Below are 15547 nucleotides of genomic sequence, written 5' to 3' on the forward strand. Positions count from 1 at the left end.
ATTAGATATCATCTTTAGATTTCAAATTCATTGGCTTTCTATTCTAAAAATCCTTTATTACTTTCCGTCTTCCTATTATGTAACCTTTTATTTTATTTTATTTTTTTATTAAGTTTGAGGTATCTGAATTTACATTTGATTAGCGGGATTGGAAGAGCTAGAGATTGAGCCAAGGCGTGAGGATTCCATTCTTTGGGCACGTGCAACGCCTGGACATCACACTCACCGGGTAAGTGAGAGTGCACTCATCCCCGATAAATTATTACTCATACTGGGTATCAAACTCACAACCTGCGGACTTTCACCATGTATCGATGATTCATTAGAAACAGGATGAAAAATATTATACCAACAAATCTTTGTCTGATAAATCCAATGATTTTTTGTCATCCATAATCTCAATTTGACTTCATCAACTTCTATGATTGAAGACAAGTTCTTACAATATAACAAGTCAATTTTGACTTTCTAATCATCCAATTGATTCCATTAAGTTAATCATACGAGTTGTGCTCCCTCCTTGATTTGTGAATGCCATAATCAACATATTCTGACATCACTTGTTAGGAAACCAGACGTTTTTCTCTCCATTTGTAAATGCAAAATATGAAGTTTCAAAGAAATTGAAATCAAAATAACACAAATCACATGAAAAACATTACAATTTTTAAGTGAAAAACCCTTCAAAATGGAGGGAAAAAAAAAATCCTTGGACCTAGTCTGGTCAACAAGTTTCACTATGTGAATAATTGAGTTACAAAAATTCTCTCTAAATAAAGTTAGAGAAAACCAATATCAAGAGAAAAAATAACTCTTGGATTTTAAAGTATCTTCACCATAATGTAGAATCTTATCAACAAGAACAAGCATACTCTTATTCGAAAGTCAATTCTGTGATACCTCCAAAACTTGATCTTTGTGATGCCAATCGATATCTTGAACTTATGGAATAAATCTTCACAAGTTCAATAATATGTGTCCAAAATTGGAGTAGAAACAGGTGAAAGAAGATTTTAAAAAGGACATTGATATTAAAACACCATTATATATGACATGCATAAATACTGTAAAGCTTTGTTTGATTATATGGTAATCCATTTTCCATGAAAATCAAAAACCAAGGGAAAATGGGTTGCATGAAAAAAATGATTTTTGATGTTTGATTACGTCTTAAAAGAAATCAGAGAGAGAGAGCAGAGCAAGGTTGGGGGCATGGGATAGAGAGAGGATGAAGACGAGCAGGGATGGAGCCTGGGAGAGGAGGACGAGAAAGAAGAAGAAAAAAGTGCTGATTTGCCTAATCTAAAGTAACCTCTATGGTTACTTTTTTGTGAGATGGTAATGGCATCTTATATAAACACTCATAATATGTTACATAGTGCTGATTTGCCTAATTATGTTTAATGCATTAGTAGTTTTTTTAATTATGCATGCTTCAATTCCAATGAAAATAATTTCTTACTTGATTTTTTTATTAATCAGATGTTTTTTTTTTTTTTGCCTTCTTTTATATATATAAAACTAAGTAATGTTGGTTTTCTAATCACCCTTGTGCCTGAATATGATCAAGCAACATGCGATAGAATTACCATTCCCATTAAAAAAAACTAGAATCATTGACCTGTTTATATATAGGTAATAAAATACTGCAACTATAGTTGCAGGAAACTTGTTTAATTCAATTTATTTGTAGAATTATATAACTTTGTTATTAATATAAACTTGTTTTGTTGATTCATTTGGATTTTGTAATACGGATTTTAATTTAAATATTTTTAGGTAAATGAATCAACTCAACAAGTTGAATTGCAACATGTCAACCAACTAAATTGTAAATGAAATTCGTGTAAAAACTTGTTTTGATGTCATTTATAGGGGGCAAGAAGATATTTCTTAAAAAATAATGCAAGAGAAATTTCTTCTTTTTAATTATAAAATTTGATATCACTATTTTTATTATATTTCTTCATACTTATGGAAATATTAGTGCCAACTTTGTTGATTGATTCTGAGATCCAATTTGATTAATGGATTAACTTATTTGGTTATTGACACATACTATTTCTTTTCAATATTAATATTCTAATTAATTTTAAGTTAAAGGTCCAACAAAAGTATTCCTTACTATCTTATATTTTTTTTTGAAACAAGATTTGTTTATTTTTAATAACTTTTTTTTTTTTTTTTCACGTAGTGTATATTGGTAGTGATTTAGAGAGGAATTGAAATTATCGGGAAATTTTAATTGGCTTCTTTGTGCTTCTAATTTTTTAAGAGATTAAAACATATGACTTAGATTTACGCTTATTATTTCATCGTAGTTCAAGTAAAATGAAATTTTCACTTAAGTTGAGCTCAAGCATTTTACATTACTACTACAAGAGATTAATACAAAAGTTCGAATTCCCTATCCAAAACATTAGTCTTGGTTCAAATTGAGTCGTGTCTTGAGGATTAAGTATCATACGCCTTTAAAAACATTGGTTTAAATCATGGTTTATTGTGTAATTGTAAAGGCATAAGTGATGTCTATTGGATTGGATCCTAATAGTTCACTTCACAAAAAATTTTGGAATTTATAATCATGAGTTGATTTCAAATTTAAGATTAGATAGGTCTCATAAACCTATCTTAAAATTTTGCGAGTAGTTGAAGAGAACCATTATTTAATGAAGAGAACCATTATTTAATGAAGAGAACATAAAGGAGTTAATCTGGAGTATAGATTTCTATAAAGTTGTTGTTGAACTCTGGAGAAGAGATTTTATGTAAAGCTGTAATGCTTCTTAATTTCTAATCCGCTCACTTCTCAAATAAAATGTGTGATTTTGAAGATTTTGTTTAAATTATTACATAGATCTTGCAGTTTTCTTTGTGGTGGTTTGCATTGGAACATCTTGCTAAGAAACTAATTAGTCTCAATGAGATTCAAATTCAAAAGCTACATTCTATTAGAACAATAGGGGATTGTAAGAGGAAGTTATTCACCTTATTTATGATTTGAAATTGGTCAAAAATCATTTCATCAAATCTAGTAGTCAGTTCCTTATAACTTGACATGAAATGTTCATTTGTTGATTAATGCATTAATGCAGTGTTATTTACTTAATCTCTTTTGATAGTGGATATTGAGAGAAAATATATGCTAATTATCTTGGATATATATTTCTTGTTTTTAATATTGTTCTCCAAGTGCCAAAATACACAAGAGCAAACCAACTGGGATCATAGGCAAAATGACTCCCAACTAAATAATCATTAGTCAATGGAGGGTATGTGGGAATAAGCAACAAATCATTCTCCCAAAGGATGGGAGTGATGAGGAACATAGACTTAATTTTTTTTCCTTCCAAATTCTGTAGTAACCTTGCTCGGGTATTATACTTCCTTAATTTTACTTGAGCCCAATTGCAATAATTTTCCACCCATTTTTTTTGTTTGATTTAGATTATATTTTTTAATTTGTGTTCCCTTAAGTTCAAGCGTTTATAGCTCGCCTATCCATTGCTTTAATTAAACGAGAATCTTTAGAATACTCTCTTGAATGTATTGTTTATGGTTCCTAAGCTCTATTAGGGTTTCTCTTTCTTTTTATCTTGGGCTCATGGTCTAATCTTACTAGTGGTTCGTTAAAAGAAGCTTGTTCTTTATTTGAAATTTTTTGATCATTCATCATTCTAAGTGTGTTTGTCTCGCCTATGGGATCACTTATTTGCTTGCAACGTGTGTGACATTTGGAGTCAACTTTAATTTTTTTTATTATAATTTCATGTTTGTCAGATTACAATTTTTTTAATAAACTAGATTTTTTTACTCTATGCATTAGATTCCTACAAGTCAGGTCAAAGGCTCTCCTAATGGCACTTTTGGAAGATCTATTGCCCTTCTAACTATTGTTGCACGGTAATATAGTTACTAATGTTCAAAGCTTAACATTTGGATTATTTTAAAAAACAATCCAATTTCATTTGTTTCATGTTTGATTAATTCAGAATTATACTCACATTTTTATTATCAAATATCATTGCACATTGCATTTTTCTTATATTACTCCATTTAAATCACATATGATTGTCGTATGTCATAAATTTTTTGAGCTTACATTTATTGTTTCAGATTGGACTACTCCCATTTTTTTGTATCATTTGTCAAAATAAATATTTAAGTTTAAATTGGTTCATTTTGTTTATTATGATATCAATGTTGTATTTTCATATATTCGTTTTAAAGTTGTATAATTTCTATCTATTTATTTTCCGATTAAGCAAGCAAGATTAATTTTATTATATAAAGATTTTGTTTTTGCTTTCCAAGAGTTTGTGTGTCTCAAATGGTCGGCCGCCAGCACCAAGTTCAACTTGTTTGAATGGAATTGTGAAACAAAACAAGGATGCGTTCAATGGTTTGTATCTCTCACTGATTTCAAGCACACCTCTATATTGACTATAGATGTAGGAAAGAAGATTACTACTGTGTATGAAGCTTGAAATTTTCCACTATAAATTATTTTTGGTTCAAGATTATATGATCCTGATCACAATTATAAGCAACTATTGAAATTGTTTGAACAGAGTGTTAAAAAGTTTTGTAACGTTTAGATTATAATCTGACACAATTATAAGCAACTAGTATGTTCTAATATTTAATTGGTGTTGATAAAAAATATAAGAAATTGGGGTGTGAAATTCATTTTTTTATTTATTTATAAAAAAATGCATTACCGGTGGTTCTGAAACAACCACTAGCTGTATTTAAAATAATATTAATTAATTAAAAAAATGACTTTAGGGGCTGTTATTAAATTGCCTGTAATAACATTTTATAATATTTGAATATTGTATTTATTGGTGGTTTTATGATTGCCACAACAGTTAAAAAAACAATTGGAACCATTTCTTTACGGGTGATTTTTCAAGACCTAGAATAGGTAGAATATTAGTAGTAGGTCATAAACTTGTCGAAAAAATTACCCCCAAATAGAATTACCGACCCTGAAATTAATGGAAATTCTTTAAACTGTTGGCATCCACTTCAATAGCGGTTAAATACCCTTCACAGGTTGTTTAAAAACGCCCCAATTTTTGCAATTTTTTTTTTTTTTGGTAGTGTACCATTTTTAACATTCTAACTCCATTAATTATCCCCTAAAATATGTTTTAAGGTGAATTACCATTTTGTGAGTTGAAAATGAGTTATTTACGATTTCGGCTAACCATTCATTTTAATTACCAAAATGTGAATGATCCCGATTTCGTTAAAAAAATTTCAGAACGATAACAAGTTTGATGGTTTTAAACTGCCTATTTCGCTGGTTCAAAGTGATTATTTCCAATTAGACATTTTAAACCTGCAAAATTTCTACTTCAAACTTGTAAAATAGTCACTTTAAAAACCTCCGAATTCATTATTATTCCGTTTTGATAATTAAAATAAACAATGAGCTGGAATCGTAAATTCGTCAAAAGTTGATCATTTTTTTTTAAATATCCCTATGTTTTATGAGTCATTAACCATTAAAAAAACATATGCTCTCATTTAAACTCAAATTATAATTATTGTTTTACAAAATTTGGACAAAACCTCACCTAAAAATTGGATATATTAAAAATAAAAAAAAACCTGTAGAAATATTATTGATCTAGTAAGAAGATAGATGAGCTAGGTAAAAGTAAAGACTGCTAAGGAAAATTGTACAAAAATTAGTCCAACATAGTAAAAGAAATTAGTTAAACTAGTCCATACGATAGTCACATGTTACATTAAACCACTCACAAATCAAATGGACCGGAGACAAGGATTTCCTAAAATATTGAAGAGTAAATTGGAAAATTTCCACCTTTATACTAAAAAGGAGATATATTTGACAATAAAAACATCAAATCCCCTCTTAGTACACCCAATGAACAACCAATTACATAGATCAACCAATTTTAAACACACCATTAACAAACAATCCTGCGTCACACTTTACTTTCAATCACAACCCTGTACATATAGAAACTTTTTATACTAATAGAATGCTTAAATGCAAGGTCATCCTGGATTCAAGACTCAATTTTATTCTCTCTCTTGATGATTTCTGGCACATGGGACGAGAAAACCCACTTGAGAAATAAAGTTAACTTTTTCTGTTCTTTCATGAAATTTCATGTTTAGAACTTGCGAAATTATCTTTATTTCTTCCCTTTCAGTTCTGATTGAAAGTCCCCTGTTTCTGTGTTTTTTTTTTTTTGGGGGGGTGGGGCGGGGGCGGTGGTGTATTATTTTAATCCTTTAAATCCCCACTTCATAGTTTCGGAAATTCAATCTTCAATCTTTTAAAATCCCTTAAAACCCATTTCAGATTTTCAAAATCTCTGGTTTCTCTCTCTCTCTCTCTCTCTTTCTCTGAAAATCAATATTTATACTCTTTTTTCTGGGGAACCACCCCTCCCCCCTCCACCCCCCCTTTAAAGAGAAGTCGAAACCTACGATTAAATGCCAGACCTTTTACTTTCAAAACCCATCCTTCTTTTTCATGTAGAAAACCCAATGTGAATCCCACAAAAATCAATCAAAGAAGAACTCAAATTCAAACCCTTTTGTTCTCTAAATGAAGATCCAACCACATTTCAACCCAACAAACCCCAATTCCCAGACTAGCAGTGTGTTTTGATTGAGAGAACTGAAACGAATAGATACAAAAAAAACGTGACTTTCTCTCTACTTATATTGTTTGGATTGTTAAGTGGGGAGAGAAAAGGAAAAATGGGCCAGTTTTTCTTCTCATTTTTTTTTCTCCTAACCAAAGAGAAATGGAGAGAAAAGAAAAGAGTCGTGATAAATTAACTCATTTTTTGCGCACGCATTTAATGCAATTTGGGGTGCATACAAAGGGTAGGGATCTAGAATAGTGTGTCCTAACTACCAAAGGTTAGGTGGTACCTCATTTGTGCCATAAAATATTTGTGGGACCCTGACCTAATAGGCATCAGATCCATCTTTTGGTGAATCTACATACCAAAAATCATAGTATTTGATAACTTGTATCCACTGGATCTTAGCTTTTGAAAAAGAGTTTGAATTCAACAATTTGAAATCATTCATAAGACAATACTAAAATCAATGGATGCACATCACCAATTAAACTGATATTTTGTGGATAGGTTTAATAACAGATGGACTACATATCCATATGGTCTATGGGTCCCAAAAATACCACGTGGTATGAAATGGGATGCAACGTGACCTTTGTTAGGTACAACACACTGTTTTGGATCTCTACACTTTGTATCCACGTCAAACTACATCAAGTGCACACATTAAGCAAGTTAATTTATCATGGCTCAAAAGAAAAGTTCATAAAAGATAAAACATTTAAAACTACAGCTCTACCCTTTTTCTCTCTCCAAACTTATGTTTTTCTATGGTTAAACCAAAGAGGTTGGAGAGAAACAAGATTTCTTTTCTTTTCATTTCTCTCAATCCAAACCAACCGTAAGAGCAACTACAAGTAAGTTGGAAGAGAAGATGAGAGATTCCATGGTTGTGTTAGGGTTAGAGTCTCTTGATCAACAATATATTTTAACACAAAAAAATTAATCTATTTTACCTTGAGAGATTTTAACAAAAATGAAGAGAAGATGATAGATTTTATCTTGAGAGATTGATAGAGTTTGTTGGAAGCACATTTTGTGTGGTAGGGTTAGAGAGAAACAAGAAGAGAAAATTTGATCAGGGCATTACGTGTAATTGTTGAAATTAACAAGGGGCATACATGTGTCAAATCCTATAAATTGATAGTGATTTGTGGCTCGCCATTGGAGCAAATTTAAGAAGTACCAATTTGGTATTCTAATCAAAACCACATGTTTTTGCCTTTTATTTTTTTAAATGTACGTTTTAGTGAAGCATATGTTTTGCTTTTGAATAATGATTTTCTGACACCTCCCTTGACCTACACCGGCATCACAAAATCGTAGATCATTAGTCTTGGGATATACATAACCATAAATTGTTTTGGACCCAAGTCTTTGGTATCATCACCTAAAGACTTTACCAACTAAGTTAAGCTGTCACTTACATTACGCTGCCATGTTCATATAACACCAGCACAGCCCTTTAAATTTAACGGCACATCTGATTTTAAAAGAAGTAAAAAAAAACTTATTTTGTAATGATCAAAACATTTGAAAATGGAGGGCTACCAAAATCTCAAATTTAAAAATAAAATACAATCGAGAAAATGTACCCACCCATGCAAGAAACACTTACATAATTTATAAATGAATCGATTACTAATAATGCCCCTTCGACCACATTCATCTTTTGTCACTTGGTAAGGCCTTGTTTGGATATAAAATAGAAAGTAGAATGTAACTTTGGGAGAAAGTGCGTTTAAGGAAATAGAAAATAATTTTCTTTTATTTTTCAAAAAAATTAGATTTTTATTTTTTAAAGTTAATCCAAACAAACTTTTTAATTTTTTAAAATTTTAAAAGTAATTTTGTTTTTTTGTTTTTTAAGTGTATCCAAACATACGATTAGAATAAGGAAAGGGAAAAACATTGGCTGAGGCTCTCCCTCAAATAGACTGTTGAGATATTTGGGATTCCCCTGAAAAATGTATTCCTAGGAGAAAATAATCACTAGAAAGCTGGTGTAGATCTCTAGGAAATCTGTGTTATTCGGTTTATCATAACCATTGGGTTGATATATTTCCTCACCAGTGCATTGAGGCTAGAAAAGTCCCTGGCTTAGTGGTGAGTTCCGAATTCCAATTCGTTACTGTTTAGCGTAGAGGGAAGTGTTCAGATTAATTACACACTATCAACTATGTCAAAAGTTATCAAAATTTTGGCTTTTTTATTTTTTTATCAAATTCAAAACCAAAAGGAAAAGAAAATGCAACAAACAGACATATAGATATCTTATTAAAGAAGAGAGACAGAGAAGAAAAAAAAAAAAAATCAAACAAAGATTGCATTAGTTCTGGTGTGGCTCATAGTTATAAAACAATATGTAAGAGCCATGACCACAGATCTTGTTGTAGAAATTGCAGCTTCGAAAACCATAGAAAATCTCTTCTCTTGCAAAGCCCAACGAGTCGAAACACAGAATCTCAAGCCATCACAGATTTTCATCAACATATCTCCACCTTTTTAATTAAGATCCCATGCACCCTTCTATCTTTCCAGAGAATTCTTTAAGTTCTTTGAAATTCTATGATCTCTAGATCTTCTTCTTCTTCTTAAAGCTCATGAACCTAACTTACAAATGAATCAGTTATTAGAAGCTAATGTCTTTGTAACATTTATTACCTAGAGAGAAGATTAGAAACAGACGAAGGTTGCAAATAATTGGTTGGTCGTTGCTTCCACGATGCTTCCTTAACCTTTTGTCTCCAAACTCCAAAGCTCTTTTATCTGTTGTGACTCGTGACGTTGGATTTGTAGTTGACAAATGAAGCAGTAAAATGAATAGCAAACAGCCACGTGTCCCAGCAGTTATACCTTTCGTGCTTATTGGAGAATCTCCACTTAGGTGCGTAAATTTAGCCAGTTAGCCCGCCTAAAAAGAAGGGTTAGGGCTAGGGGCGCAACTTGGTTCAGTTTCGGCTAAATTGAAATTGTGTCCACAAAGACGGCTTCCACTAAATATGAACCCAAATGCTACTAGAACCAAATCAGCTCAAATTGAATTACATCGGTTTGGCTCAATTTAGTCCCATGGGTTGCCAATATTTTATTTACCTACTTGTAAGTAACATATTTTTAATGAAAAAATAAATATATAGAATAAACATAAAATTTCATATAATAAATCATTAATCTATAATCTTACTCCTCTAATAATTCATAATAAAATCAGAGAGTTTCTATTGTCACATTAACTTTTGCTAACACTATCCCAAGATGTAAACCTCCAAGAGTAAGGTTATCTCCATGGTTCGTGGGTTTGATAGTAAGAGCTGTGACATCTGGGATTAGAGAAGATAAAAAGTGTATCTTTTGTTACTTTTCTTCTTGACGGACAAGTGAATAAATTTTGGTGGTATTAGGAAATATTTCCATGAGAAGAATCTAACATTGAAATGCCGTATATTGGTTATGAAGACCTTGTAAAAATTCCATCATCCTATCTTTCTGGAGTCGTTCCACAAGGTTGTACCATTTTTGCAAGTGCATGGTCAGATATTGACAAAAGAATTAAGTGTGTGTTTAGTAATACTTCTAAAGTTTGAATGAAGGTGGTCCACCTTTAAAATTCAAACTTCAAAAACTTTTATTTTCATTTGTTTTATTTGTTTTTTCAGATTTCAGACTTCATAACTGAGATTAAGAAGTTTTGAATTAGTGATGGGGGAAGCTGGATGAAATTTCTGAAGTCTAATTTCTTGTTTCAAGACTTCAAACTTCAGAAATGTTACCAAACACAACATAAGTTCATTCCACAATGATTTAAGCTTTGTAAATAAGAAGAAATGGGCATGTCTTCTGGTTTGAGAGGGGAGAGTAATTACTTCTATTGATAAATCTATGGAGTGTTAGATTGTGAAAAATGTTCATAAAAATCCAACCAGATCTCCCTTGCAGTATCAACATAGGAAATAATATTGCAAATCATTGCATCTCTGCCATTGAGAGAGTTCATTGGGTGTAGTTAACTTCTTCAAAGTACCATCCACAAAACATAGTATGTTTTTGGCACGTGAGGCCATAATAATGGCACGAATCCAAGTGTTGTAATTATCCCCAATTGATAGAGGGGGTGCAACAAGCATCATGGTCAAATTATCCAAGTGACGAAGATAAGGAGGATCATTAGTTGATTCTTGCTTTTCGTTGTTCTCAAATGACTTAGATAATTCAATTTGGATTTTGACCATTGGAGAAAAGGTTTAGGAGGAATACTTTGAACAATAGGTCGGTTCTGATACCATATAAAATATTGAACGTGGCTTTAAGGTTTATTCCTCAATCTGGAAGAGAATAAAAGATTGTATTGAATATATATATGTAGACACCCCATTTTTTTCTAGGCTGAGCTCGAGAGCATTAAAAACCTTATGAAAATAGGCTTGACCTAATGAATTTTGAAAAAGTTTTAAAACCCAGCTTTCAAGAAATCAGATGGCTCGAAGGTCATTTTTAGAGAAAATTTAAGCTCGGCCGAACCTTACCTTCGGCCAAGCCATATTTAATCTTGGAATGATGACCTCATCCATACCAAAGGTAAATTGTTGGTATGGCCAAACCTTAAGTTCGGCACTACCATTTTTTAGCTTGGCTAAACCTAAGTTTCGACTAGGGTTAAAGTTTTGCCTGGCTGAATCCCAAGTTCGGCCAGGGTTAAATTTAGTTTGGCCGAACCTTGAATTTAGCCTAGATAGTTAGAACAGTTTTGGAAGCTCATGAACACTCGATTTTTCTTAAGAAAAATAACTCCTTAACCCTCTCTCTTAGTGGTTTATTTTCCAAGAAATCCCTTCTTAATCCATCTTCTACCATTTTAACATTTTTCAAAGATCACATAACTCCTATGGCATTCAATGTAATTGACCAATTTTCAGAGTCTATGGCATTTTTTTCCACCCAAGAGAATTTTCTGGAATTTTTGCCTATTGACCCTTTAATCCCTAATTTGTTAAAGATTCTTTCGAGGGAAGTGATTAAAGAGGCAAAAAATCTATCATCTAATTACATGCCATTTAACTTGATTTTTTCTTATTTGACTCAAGGTCAAAGTCTTAAGACCATTCTAATCTCCATCAAGAATTCTTTAGAATTTTTGGGATTTTTATCATCCTAGCTATTGATTATCAAGATTGGTGAGACTCAACAAGAGGATAAAGACCATCAGGACCAAAGTTAAAAAATGGAAAATATATTTTTTATGAAGGTTTTAGTGAAATTATTGGAAACTTGAAAAATTAGAATTAATTTATCCCCAAGGATCTCATATTTCTCCCAAAATCCTATAAATAGGAGATCCTTTCAAGAAAAATAAAAGACCTCATTTGGTGGTTCAAAATTATACCCAAGTTTCTCCCAAATCTCTTTAGCTTTTCAATTATCTCAAACCTCTCTCAAAATTCATATATAAAAAAAAAAAACTCAAGAAGAAGAAGAAGACCAATGTGGGGTTAAACTCTCCATTCTCCTCTTCTAATTTCATTTTTCTTATTACCCCCTTATCTTTGTTATAAACACTTTTTCTATTTACAAGTTTAATTTCATGCTTTCTAATATAATTTCCTAAATTTTTAATTTAGATGATTGGGGAGAGCGAGAGAGTAATCTCTCCTAGAGGTTATCTCTTCCAATAAGACCTCAATAAGTTTCTTGAGAGTATTAAATTAGGTTGTTTATATTTATTTTCTCTTATGAAATTTAATTTTTATAGCATAGATGCTTTCAATTTGTTGAAATTTTAATTCTAGAATAATTTTTTTTTTATCTTGCTTTCTTTGATGGCAATAGAACTAGAGAGTAAACCTTCATTGGATGTAAACTTCTTTTGATAAGTCCATCACATGCATATATCTTGTACACACACTCACTTATAAAATAACTACAAGTTAGGATGTAGGTCTTCATAGGCTTATGTCCAACCTTTAGAGCCAACAAAAATAGTTTAAAAATCGATAAAAATTTTATGCATGTGTTTGGTTCCAATATGATTTTATTCAATCCATGAACATTACTTAAGGATCAAACTAACAAATAAAGTCTTCTTAAGGAGCACATAAGCTAGTTTTGAAGTTTTGTGACCCCAAATGATGAAATTCATGTGGATTTTCATCAAACTCCCAAGTTCACAAAAAATCCAGTAAGTACCTACTTCTAGTAGTGGCTTGCTTATTGTCTTAATTTGCTCATTTTTCAAAATTAAACCATAGTTGATTTTGCTTAATTTTCTATATAATTCCATCTACTTTTAAAAATCCTAAAAATGAAATTTTAATCTCACCTTTGATCAATCATTGGTAACCATCTTAGGATGAGATGGACAATGTTTCTAACACCTTCCTTGTCCCTCAAACGAACTCTCTTACCATAGAATCTCTAGGTGGACCTTTCCCTATTATCTTTGGATGTATGAGTCGCTACAAGCTAAAGAAAAATAGATTTTAAAATATTTTTATGGTGCCCATTCACACATTAATTAAATGGTGACGACTCCTAAACCCATGTAGATGAGATCGAACCCTTAAAGACTGTGAAGTCCATGTATTTACAATATATATATATATTATAATGAGAGAAATATGCCCCTAAAGTATGAACAAGATATTCTCTTTTACGAAAAAACGAAGGATAAGATTACAACCAAATATTACAATATCCTACAGAAGAGAAAACCAAATATTCCAATATTTTTATCCAATCGAGAAAGTCTTATAGTCCAAGTTGTGTAACCCTAGTTACAATTAACAAAGGTAAAGGGAAGAAGAAGAGAGATAAGGATGGAAATGGTTATCTTGTGGGACAACAATGGTGGTGAAAGTGGTAGAGGGTGGCAACAACAATGAAGGGAAGAGGAGGAGGAAGAAGAAGAAGTAGAGATGAATTTTATGTTTGAATTTCATTTTTCCTTATGGATAGATGGAAAAATGATGTCCATTATTTGTTGGATTTTTGGACGAGGGTGAAAAATCATTTTTCATAATAATAATAAAAAAAATAATCAAACATATGAAGAATAAAAATCCCACCAACTTATCATGAATTACTAAACACACCCTAATTGATTTTATCATATATATGGTGTGATTTTACAATAAAATCACTTGTGATGTTTCTTCTTAACATAATGGAGTGGGAAGATCACAACAACAAAAATCTGACTTACTCAAAAGAAAAAAAGAAGTTGTTATTGTCACCCCAATTTTTACTTATTACACCACAATTTCTTGAATTATTTATCACATCCCAATTGAAGATTAAAACACACTCTTCCAACAGTACAAAGTTTGGCTCAAATTATTTTTTGAGTGTAGTCATTCAAATAGAGTGTAAAGGGCAATTTTAAAGTCACGAAGTGCAATTGGCTGTGGGTGGTGTGCCACTAGTCAGTCCCAAAAAGAAAATATAAATTGATTTGGGGATTTTCTCTTGAGGGTTTAAGTGCTAAGATTTTGGTGGAGGAAGAGGAAGAAGGAAATTAAGAGAAAATACATATTGATTTGGGAACTATCACTTGAGTGTTTGTATTGAAGTGGAATGCCTCGAAATCCAATGGTTCCCACACTTGTCTCTATACTTCTCTCCCACACAAATGAGTACGGGAGAGTCAGACTCAACCCCAAAGTATAGAAATTTAGCGAGAGAAAGAGAGAGAGAGCTTCTATTGGCACCATGAAAAGACCTAGAGAATTTCATTTGTGGGGCCGAACTACTAGTGTGAAGTTGAATTGGAAATATTATAAAAATAATGCATATACTTTGTTGTAATTGAAGTTTTATTATATCTTGACACATGCAAGCAATTCCAGGTTTTATAGTTATCTGAAAAAAAAAATTTACTCAAAAATGGAAAATTACCTTTTACTCATAAACCCGCAGGATACACATGCCTTTTATCTCATCAATTGTAGGGATCTAAAAAAAATTTCACTCAAAAACCAACGAGAATATGCTGAAGTGACGTCAAGCTATAACCTCGTGTTAGGGATGGATTTACAGTGCGGGCACTTGCCCCAACAAGAATTTTTCAAAGTATATCGATTAGTGAACTGTTGTAACAGATTTTAGCAGTGGATAAAAAAATCTATCACTATTGCCCTACAAATATTTTTTCCACTCTTAGTCCCACAACTATTTTTTTTTTCACGGTTAGTTGTGTCCCCACAATTTTTTTTTTATTTTGACCCCCTAATATTTTGACAATTGCACTTACCTCCTCTTTCACTGACAGTGTTAAAATTCAGATGTTATTTTACTATTTTATCCTATTATTTTATATTAATATTTTTTTTAAATAATAATTAAAATGCCCCAATCTAAGCATTCATTGAACCCATTCTTTCACTGGGCATGTTTTTATTTATAAAGAAAAAGCATTTTAAAAAAGGGAAAATGATCTTTATAAAAGGAATTTAACTATTAGATTGACAATAATTTTGACATTGCTTATGGGAGGTAAGTGCAATTATCAAAATATTAGGGGGTTAAAATGAAATTATGCCAAACTATAAGGGTCAAATTGTAGTTTGCCCCAGATAAATTACACACTATCAGCTATGTCAAAAGTTATCAAAATTTGGGGGTTTTTTTTTTTTTTTTTTTCTTTTAATCAAATTCAAAACCAAAAAGAAAATGCAATTAAACAAACACATAGATTTCTGTCTCTAAGCTTCGCCTTTTCATATAATGTTAAAGAAGATACAGAGCAGAAAGTTAAAAAAACAAAAAAAAAAAAAATCAAAGAAAGATTACATTAGTTCTGGTGTGGCTCATAGTTATAAAAAAAAAATGCAAGAGCCATGACCACAGATCTTGTTGTAGAAATTGCAGATTCGAAAACCATAGAAAATCTCTTCTCTTGCAGATCCCAAAGAGCAGAA

Source organism: Akebia trifoliata, chromosome 2 (assembly GCF_017979445.1).
Source record: "Akebia trifoliata isolate Shusen 1 chromosome 2, ASM1797944v1, whole genome shotgun sequence".
Lineage (NCBI taxonomy): Eukaryota > Viridiplantae > Streptophyta > Magnoliopsida > Ranunculales > Lardizabalaceae > Akebia > Akebia trifoliata.